The sequence below is a fragment of the Halichoerus grypus genome, chromosome X (assembly GCF_964656455.1).
Source record: "Halichoerus grypus chromosome X, mHalGry1.hap1.1, whole genome shotgun sequence".
NCBI classification, from domain to species: domain Eukaryota; kingdom Metazoa; phylum Chordata; class Mammalia; order Carnivora; family Phocidae; genus Halichoerus; species Halichoerus grypus.
Window position 1 is genome coordinate 59,542,601 of NC_135727.1, and position 11,068 is coordinate 59,553,668.

General features: G+C 40.5%; 1 pseudogene; it reads left to right on the forward strand.

Moving 5' to 3' along the window:
• The first annotated feature begins 823 nt into the window (after nt 1–823).
• LOC118534189 (large ribosomal subunit protein uL23 pseudogene) lies at nt 824–1,365 on the forward strand (annotated as a pseudogene).
• The last annotated feature ends 9,703 nt before the right edge of the window (nt 1,366–11,068 follow it).

Genomic DNA, 11,068 nt, shown 5'->3' on the forward strand with positions numbered 1-11,068 from the left:
GAACTCAATACCTGAAATTAAAAAATACACTAGAGGGAAAAAAAGTAGTCCAGAGGAAGCAGAAAAAAATAAAAAATAAATGGGCACAGGGTAAGAAAGCTCAGTGAAATCATCAAGCTTAATAATATCTGCATTATAGAAATCCCAAAAGGAGAGGAGAGAGATTAAAGGGCAGCAAATGTACTTAAAGAACTAATAGCTGAAAAATTCCTGAATCTGGGGGAGGAAACAGAAATCCAGATCCAGAAACACAGACAGCCCCCAACAAAATCAACCCACAGTGGTCCACACCAAGGCACAGAATGATTAAAATCGTAAAAAGCAGGGATAAGAGAGAATTTTAAAAGGAACAAGAGAAAAACAAAAACAAAAACAAAAAAAAACAGTTACATACAAGGAAAATCCCATAAATCTATCAGCTGATTTTTCAGCAGAAACTGCAAACCTTGAGAATGGTATGATATATTCAAAGTGCTGACAGGAGAAAACCTACAGGCAAGAATACTCTATCCAACAGGCTGTCATTCAGAACAGAAGAAGAGATAAGGAGTTTCTCAAACAAACAGAAGTTAAATAAATTCATCACCACTAAACCAGCTTTACAAGAAATGTTAAAGCAAATCTTTGACTAGAAAGAAAAGGTCATATGAAGAGTAAGAAAAATACAAAAGAAAAAAAAATTCATAGGTAAATACAAACATAATAAAGGCAGTAGATAAGACACTTATAAAACCAATATGGAGGTTAAAGCACAAAGCAGTAAAATCAATTTTATGTATAAAATTTGTCATACGATTCATAAAATAAAAGAATGTAGCCTTTTATGAAGATGGCACCAAAGGCTAAGAAGGAAGCCCCTGCCCCTCCCAAAGCCAAAGCCAAAGCAAAGGCTTTGAAGGTCAAGAAAGCAGTGCTGAAAGGCATCTGCAGTCACAAAAAAAAAGAAGATCCACATGTCACCTACATTCTGATGACCCAAGACACTGAGCCTGCGGAGGCAGCCCAAATATCCTCAAAAGAGTGCCCCCAGGAAAAACAAGCTTGATCACTATGCCATCATCAAGTTCCCCCTGATTACTGAGTCAGCCATGAAGAAAACAGAAGACAACAACACACATGTGTTCATTGTGGATGTAAAGGCCAATAAGCACCAGATCAAACAGGCTGTGAAGAAGCTCTACAACATTGACGTGGCCAAGGTCACCACCTTGGTAAGGCCTGATGGAAAGAAGAAGGCATATGTTCGACTGGCTCCTGACTATGATGCTTTGGATGTTGCCAACAAAATTGGAATCATCTAAACTGAGTCCAGCTGGCTAAATCTAAATATAAATTTTTTCACCAAAAAAAAAAAAAAAAAGTAAAGTGTCACATCATATACATAAAACATGAGGGGAAGTAAAAATTTAGTGCTTTTAGAATGGGTTCAAATTTAAGCAACCATCAATTTAATATAAACTGCTATATTCATAGGATGTTATATATCAACCTAATGGAACCACAAATTAAAAACCTGTTAGAGATATGAAAAAAAAAAGAGAGAGAGAATCCAAGCATATCACTAAAGAAAACAAGCAAACCACAAGGGAAGAAAGCTAAAGCAGGAAGGAACAGAGAAGAACTACAAAAACAGTCCTGAAGGAAGTAACAAAATGGCAATAAGTACATACCTATCAATAATTAATTTGAATGTAAATGGATTAAATGCTCCAATGTAAACCCATAGGGTGACTGAATGGATGAAAAAGCAAGATCAATCCATATGCTATGCTGCCTACAAGAGATTTACTTCAGACTGAAAGATACATTCAGATTTAAAGTGAAAGGATGGGAGTTAAGATGTTGGAGTGGTAGGGGGATCCTATGCTTGCCTTGTCCCTTGAAAATAGCTAGATAATTATCTAATCATTCTGAACACCCAAGAAATTTATCAGAGGCCTGAGAACAAACCGTACATATAGAGGGAGAAAAAAGGCCAAATTGTGGAAGGTAGAAGCTGCAGGGAGTTGATTTTGGGGAGAAAAGAATTGCAGGTGCTGTTGGGGGAAGGATCTCTGATCATGGAGAGAGAAGACAGAGAGAGAGATAGAGAAAGCAGCATGCAGTGGATTGCACAAGAAAAACTCTTCCTTGAAACCATTGACTGGGAAAAGAAGAGGGGTTGATTATCACAAGTTTTTACAAGCAGGGAAGCTCAAATTCTGAAGTTTTAAAAGTTCAAGCCATCACCCGGGTCATGTGTGGTGGGCTTAGTGCTTCTTATATGGGGAAGGAGGTCAGAGGCCCAAATCAGAAAGCATGGTCTGAGGATCTCATGGGATCTCTCTCATGCACCAGAAGAAAAAGTTCCCCTTCTTAAAGTGCATTTGGGAGAGGTGGCACTGCCTCTCAGGGATCAAAAGAGACAGGTGGGCACAATTGAGTGACCGTGTTAATTAGCATAGCAGCAGAGGCACCTGCTGAAGGAAGCTAACCTGGAAGCCAGCTTGTGGCTGTGTTTTACCATAAGCTCCCAGGCCCTGCATGGTCATGAGATTGCTTATCTGGGACAAACCTGCACCAGCAACTGCATGGGGAAACCTCCCCCAGAAGATCAGCATGGGTCTACACCACTCTAGGTCCCTAAAATTTGGAGTTTTTGAAACCCAGCTGTGCACCTGAGATAAAACACAGGAGCTTTGCACCACCAGGCAGGCAGATGGCACAGACACAGGGTGAAAGCAGGGTTCTGATGGAAGTCAGGGACACAAGAAGGGGAGATTGTATGCTCTTCTGTGAGGGCTTCCTGAACAGCTGCAGGCTTAAACTCTCTAGTCTGGGGACAAGACAACAGAGTGACACAATTCCCCTTGCCCCACCCATCAGCACCGACAGACTTCAGTGTTCAACACTGTGCCCCTCAGTGGAGGCTGGAGCCATTTAACTAACCCCCACCTCACTGCTCCCTGCAAGGTGCATCTTTACTAGGGCAAGTCAGCCTGATAAGAGCAGTAGGCCCCTCCCCCAGAAGACCAGCACAAACCCCCACATGCACCAAACCTACTGATCATAGAGTGCTGCAAACTTCAGCTCTAGTGGAAATAGGGTCAGGCTTATTTTAACAAGCAGACAAAAAAAAAAGCCTATTTAAAACACCACACACTGGACAAGGTCCAAATACTCCCCACTGTTATTAAGGAGAAACTCTGCAGAGGACTGACCTGAGGGAAAGAGAAGCCAAAACAAAACAACAGAGTGCACACTCTGAATGACCTCCTGAAGTGCCAGGCCCTGGACACTATAGGATCTCTTCTTAACATAGCCATTATTCTCAGGAGTAGGAAATTTAACAGGCTTTCCTAACATATACACACACACAAAATAAAAACTGACCTAGACAAAATGCCAAGATGGAGGAATTTGCCCCAAATGAAAACATGAAGAGGTCATGGCCAGTGATCTAATCAAAACAGATATAAGTAATATGCCTAAACCAGATTTTAAACAATCTTAAGGATACAGGCTGGGCTTGAGAAAAGGATAGAAGACATGAGAGAATCCCTTCCTGCAGGGATAAAAGAACAAAAAACTAGTCAGACTGAAATTAAAAATGCTTAATCAAGATGCAAAACTGACTGGATACAATAACAATGAAGATGAATGAAACAGAGGAAAGAATCAGTGATATAGAAGATAAAATTATTGAAAATAATGTAGCTGAAAAGAAGAGGGAAAGAAAAGTATTGGATAAAGAAGGTAGACTTAGGGAACTCAGCAACACCATAAAGTATAATAACATTCATATTATAGGAGACTCAGACGAGAGGGGAAAGGGGGCAGTAGTTTTATTTAAGGAAACAATAGCTAAAAACTTCCCTAGTCTGGGGAAAGAAACAGACATCCAAATCCAGAAGGCACAGAGAACTCCCACCAAATGCAACAAAAGCAGGCCAACACCAACATATATTGTAGTAAATTTTGGAACTATAGAGATAAGGAAAGGATCCTGAAGCAGCAAGGGAAAAGAAATCCCTAACCTACAAAGGAAGACAAATCAGGTTTACAGCAGATCTTTCCACAAAAACCTGACAAAAATTCCTAACCTACAAAGGAAGACAAATCAGGTTTACAGCAGGTCTTTCCACAAAAACCTGACAAAAAAAGCCAGAAGAGAGCGGCATGACATATTCAATGTGCTGAATGGGAAAAATATGCAGCCAAGAATACTTTATCCAGCAAGACTATCATTCAGCATACAAGGAGAGAAAGTTTCTGAGACAAACAAAAACTAAAGGAGTTCTTAAATACTAAGCCAGCTCTGCATTAAATATTGAAAGGGACCCTTTGAGTGGGAAAGGAAGACCAAAAGCAACAAAAACTAGAAAGGAACAGGGAAAGTCTCCAGAATCAGGGACACTACAGTTGCCGTAATAAAAAAAATGGCACTAAATTCTTATCTATCAATAATCACTCTAAATGTAAGTGGACTAAATGCTCCAATCAAAAGACATAGTGTATAAGAATGGATAAAAAAAAATAGGACACATCTATATGCTAAGAGACTCATTTGAGAACTAAAATCACCTCCAGATTAAATATAAGGGGATGAAGAACGATCTATTATGCTAATGGCCATCAAAAGAAAGCCAAAGTGGGGGCGGAGCAAGATGGCGGAGGAGTAGGAGACCTGGATTTCGTCTGGTCTCAGGAATTCAGCTGGATAGGGATCAAACCATTTTGAACACCTACGAACTCAACAGGAGATGGAAGAAAAGAATACAAAGAACTCTGAACAGAAAAGAGACCACTTTCTGGAAGGTAGGACGTGCGGAGAAGTGAAACCGAGGCGATATTCGGGAGGATAGACAGCGGGGGAGGGGGCCTCCGTCGGCCGCTTCTGGCAAGTGATAGAGCTGCGGAGCACAAAATCGGAACTTTTAGAAGTCTGCTCTGCTGAGGGACGTCACTCCAGTGGCTAAGCGGGGGTGGAAACCTCGCGGGACAGTGTGGTCTCAGGACCCTCGGGGTCACAGAAAGACCGGGGTGCCTGAGTGCGGCAGAGCTCCCAGGTATCGGAGCGGGGAAGCCGGCTGCAGAGATGGAGCCCAGGCGCGGGCTCTCAGCTCGGGGTTGCCATAAACCGTGATCCGGGGCACAGTTGGGCCACTGCTCCTCCAGCAGGGACCCAACAAGCGGCAGATCCGGGGAGACTCACCTTCTTCCCCTGGGAGGAGAGGCGCGGGAGCGCACCGCAGGGATCTGCTGGGTTTGTAGACTCCACACTGAGTCGGGTGTCAGAGATAGAAATGCTCGGTCACAGGCCGGGTGAGCACGGAGTGCGGCTGGAGACTGGGGAGACGGGAGTGACTGACTGCTTTTCTCTGGGGGCTCACTGAGGAGAAGGGCCCCGAGCTGTCGGCTCCTAAGGGCAGAGATTGGGAGGCCGCCATTTTCACTCTCGTCCTCCAAAGCTGTACGGAAAGCTTGCAGGGAACAAAAGCTCCCGAGAGCAAACCGAAGCAGATTACTTAGCCAGGACCGGCAAGGGCAGGGCAATTCTGCCTCCAGCAAAGACATTTGGGAACCACGGCAACAGGCCCCTCCCCCAGAAGATCAGCGAGAACAGCCAGCCAAGACCAAGTTTAACCATCAATGAGAAAGGCAGAACTCCAGCGCTAGAGGAATACTGCACATAGAATCCATGGCTTTTTTACCATGATTCTGTAGTCTTTCAAAGTTAATTTTTTTTTACTGTCTTTTTTTTTTTTTTTGAGTTTTTCTTTTTCCCTTTTTCAACCAACATCTTATCAATCCCTTTTTTAAAAAACATTTTTATTTTTCATTTTTAGAGTCAATTCTATCCCATCATAGTAGTTCCCCTTATTTTTGGCATATATATATAAATTGTTCTCTCTTTAAATTTTTGAGATAGTTTCTTCTAACAGATCAAAATGTACCCTAAATCTCTAGTGTATGGTTTTCTTCTACTCCGCTGCCTGATCACATTGTCTCCCTTTTTTTTCTTTTTTTTTAAATCCTCTTCTTTCTTTTTTCAAACAACTTCTTATCAATTCCTGTTATAAAATTTTTTATAATTTTCATTTTTACAGTCATATTCCATCCCTTCATCATATCAACCCTTATTTTTTACATATATAAGTTTTTCTTACTTTAAAATTTTGGGAGGCACTTTCTTCTAACAGACCAATATACACCCAAAATCTAGTGTGTGGCACTGATCTATGTACCAGCCTGATCATATTTGATCATAATCTTTTTGTTTGTTTGTTTGTTTTGTTCTGATTTGTTTGTTTTTATCTTTATCTTTATCTTTTTCTTTTTTTTTTCTTTTTCTTCTCTCCTTCCCTTTCTTTTCCCCCTGCTTCAGGTCCTTTCTGATTTGATTAGAGTATATTTTCTGGGGACGTTGTTACCCTGTTAGCATTTTGTTCTCTCATTAATCTGTTCTCCTCTGGACAAAATGACAAGACGGAAAAAATCACCTCAACAAAAAGAACAAGAGGTAGTACCGACTGCCAGGGACCTACTCAATATGGACATTAGTACGATGTCGAATCTAGAGTTCAGAATCATCACTTTATAGATACTAGCTGGGCTTGAAAAAAGCATGGAAGTTATTAGAGAAACCCTTTCTGGAGAAGTAAAAGAACTAAAATCTAACTAAGTTGAAATCAAAAAGGCTATTAATGAGGTGCAATCAAATATGGGGGCGCTAACTGCTAGGATAAATGAGGCAGAAGAGAGAATCAGTGAGATAGAAGATCAAATGATGGAAAATAAAGAAGCTGAGAAAAAGAGAGATAAACAACTACTGGATCACGAGGGCAGAATTCGAGAGATAAGCAATACCATAAGAAGAAACAACATTAGAATAATTGGGATCCCAGAAGAAGAAGAAAGAGAGAGAGGGGCAAAAGGTATAATGGAGCAAATTATAGCAGAGAACTTCCCTAATTTGGGGAAGGAAACAGGCATCAAAATCCAGGAAGCACAGAGAATCCCTCTCAAAATCAATAAAAATAGGTCAGCACCCCTACATCTAATAGTAAAACTTACAAGTCTCCGAGACAAAGAGAAAATCCTGAAAGCAGCTCGGGAGAAGAGATATGTAACCTACAATGGTAGAAACATTAGATTGGCAACAGACCTATCCACAGAGACCTGGCAGGCCAGAAAGCACTGGCAGGATATATTCAGAGCACTAAACGAGAAAAATATGCAGCCAAGAATACTATATCCAGCTAGGCTGTCATTGAAAATAGAAGGAGAGATGATAAAAAGCTTCCAGGACAAACAAAAACTAAAGGAATTTGCAAACACGAAACCAGCCCTACAAGAAATATTGGAAGGGGTCCTCTAAGCAAAGAGAGAGCCTAAAAGCAACATAGACCAGAAAGGAACACAGACAATATACAGTAACAGTCACGTTAACGGCAATACAATGGCACTAAATTCCTATCTTTCAATAGTTACCCTGAATGTAAATGGGCTAAATGCCCCAGTCAAAAGACACAGGCTATCAGATTGGATTAAAAAACAAGACCCATCAATATGCTGTCTGCAAGAGACTCATTTAAGACCCAAAGACACCCCCAGATTGAAAGTGAGGGGGTGGAAAACAATTTACCATGCTAATGGACACCAAAAGAAAGCTGGGGTGGCAATTCTTATATAAGACAAATTAGATTTTAAACCAAAGACTGTAATAAGAGATGAGGAAGGACACTATATCCTACTTAAAGGGTCTATCCAACAAGAAGATCTAACAATTGTAAATATCTATGCCCCTAACATGGGAGCAGCCAATTATATAAGGCAATTAATAACAAAAGCAAAGAAACACATCGACAACAATACAATATTAGTGGGGGACTTTAACACCCCCCTCACTGAAATGGACAGATCATCTAAGCAAAAGATCAACAAGGAAATAAAGACTTTAAATGACACACTGGACCAAATGGACTTCACAGACATATTCAGAACATTCCATTCCAAAGCAACGGAATACACATTCTTCTCTAGTGCCCCTGGAACATTCTCCAAAATCGATCACATACTAGGTCATAAACCAGGTCTCAACCGGTACCAAAAGATTGGGATCATTCCCTGCCTATTTTCAGACCACAATGCTTTGAAACTAGAACTCAATCACAAGAGGAAAGTCGGAAAGAACTCAAATACATGGAGGCTGAACAGCATCCTACTAAAGAATGAATGGGTTAACCAGGAAATTAAAGAAGAATTAAAAATATTCATGGAAACCAATGAAATTGAAAACACAACTGTTCAAAATCTTTGGATGCAACAAAGGCAGTCCTAAGAGGAAAGTATATAGCAATACAAGCCTTTCTCAAGAAACAAGAAATGTGTCAAGTACACAACCTAACCCTACACCTAAAGGAGCTGGAGAAAGAACAGCAAATAAAGCCTAAACCCAGCAGAAGAAGAGAAATAATAAAGATCAGAGGAGAAATCAATGAAAGAGAAACTAAAAGAACAGTAGAACAGATCAACGAAACTAGGAGCTGGTTCTTTGAAAGAATTAACAAGATTGATAAACCCCCGGCCAGACTTATCAAAAAGAAAAGAGAAATGACCAAATCAACAAAATCATGAATGAAAGAGGAGAGATCACAACCAACACCAAAGAAATACAAACAATTATAAGAACATATTATGAGCAACTCTATGCCAGCAAATTAGATAACCTGGAAGAAATGGATGCATTCCTAGAGTTGTATCAACTACCACAACTGAACCAGAAAGAAATAGAAAACCTGAACAGACCTATAACCATTAAGGAAATTGAAGCAGTCATCAAAAATCTCCCAACAAACAAAAGCCCAGGGCCAGATGGCTTCCCCGGGGAATTCTACCAAACATTTAAAGAAGAATTAATACCTATTTTTCTGAAACTGTTCCAAAAAATAGAAATGGAAGGGAAACTTCCAAACTCATTTTATGAGGCCACCATTACCTTGATCCCAAAACCAGACAAAGCCCCCATCAAAAAGGAGAATTACAGACCAATATCCCTGATGAACATGGATGCAAAAATTCTCACCAAAATACTAGCCAATAGGATCCAACAGTACTTTAAAAGGATTATTCACCACGACCAAGTGGGATTTATCCCTGGGCTGCAAGGTTGGTTCAACATCCGCATATCAATCAACGTGATACAATACATGAACAGAAGAAAGAACAAGAATCATATGATCCTCTCAATAGATGCAGAAAAAGCATTTGACAAAGTACAACATCCTTTCTTGATCAAACTTCAGAGTATAGGGATAGAGGGTATATACCTCAATATCATAAAGCCATCTATGAAAAACCCACAGCGAATATCATTCTCAATGGGGAAAAACTGAGAGCTTTCCCCCTAAGGTCAGGAACGCAACAGTGATGTCCACTATCACCACTGCTATTCAACATAGTATTAGAAGTCCTAGCCACAGCAATCAGACAACAAAGAGAAATCAAAGGCATCCAAATCGGCAAAGAAGAAGTCAAACTGTCACTCTTTGCAGATGATATGATACTTTATGTGGGAAACCCCAAAGACTCCACCCCAAAACTGCTAGAACTCATACAGGAATCAGTAAAGTGGCAGGATATAAAATCAATGCACAGAAGTCAGTGGCATTCCTATACACCAACAACAAGACAGAAGAAAGAGAAATTAAGGACTTGATCCCATTTACAATTGCACCCAGAACTTTAAGATACCTAGGCATAAATCTAACCAAAGAGGCAAAGGATCTGTACTCAGAAAACTATAAAATACTCATGAAAGAAATTGAGGAAGACACAAAGAAATGGAAAAACATTCCATGCTCATGGATTGGAAGAACAAATATTGTGAAGATGTCAATGCTACCTAGAGCAATCTACACATTCAACGCAATCCCCATCAAAATACCATCCACTTTTTTCAAAGGAATGGAACAAATAATCCTAAAATTTGTATGGAACCAGAAAAGACTCTGAATAGCCAGAGGAATGTTGAAAAAGAAAAGCAAAGCTGGCGGCATCACAATTCCGGACTTCCAGCTCTATTACAAAGCTGTCATCATCAAGACAGTATGGTACTGGCACAAAAACAGACACATAGATCAATGGAACAGAATAGAGAGCCCAGAAATGGACCCTCAACTCTATGGTCAACTCATCTTTGACAAAGCAGGAAAGAATGTCCAATGGAAAAAAGACAGTCTCTTCAACAAATGGTGTTGGGAAAATTGGACAGCCACATGCAGAAGAATGAAACTGGACCATTTCCTTACACCACACAGAAAAATAGACTCCAAATGGTTGAAAGACCTCAATGTGAGACAGGAGTCCATCAAAATCCTGAGGGAGAACACAGGCAGCTACCTCTTCGACCTCAGCCGCAGCAACTTTTTCCTAGAAACATCGCCAAAGGCAAGGGAAGCAAGGGCAAAAATGAACTATTGGGACTTCATCAAGATAAAAAGCTTTTGCGCAGCAAAGGAAACAGTCAACAAAACCAAAAGACAACCGACAGAATGGGAGAAGATATTGGCAAATGACATATCAGATAAAGGGCTAGTATCCAAAATCTATAAAGAACTTATCAAACTCAACACCCAAAGACAAAGAATCCAATCAAGAAATGGGCAGAAGACATGAACAGACATTTTTCCAAAGACATCCAAATGGCCAACAGACACATGAAAAAGTGCTCAACATCGCTTGGCATCAGGGAAATCCAAATCAAAACCTCAATGAGATACCACCTCACACCAGTCAGAATGGGTAAAATTAACATGTCAGGAAATGACAGATGTTGGCGGGGATGTGGAGAAAGGGGAACCCTCCTACACTGTTGGTGGGAATGCAAGCTGGTGCAGCCACTCTGGAAAACAGTATGGAGGTTCCTCAAAAAGTTGAAAATAGAGCTACCATATGACCCAGCAATTGCACTACTGGGTATTTACCCCAAAGATACAAAATTAAGGATCCGAAAGGGTACGTGCACCCCAACGTTTATAGCCGCAATGTCCACAATAGCCAAACTGTGGAAAGAGCCCAGATGTCC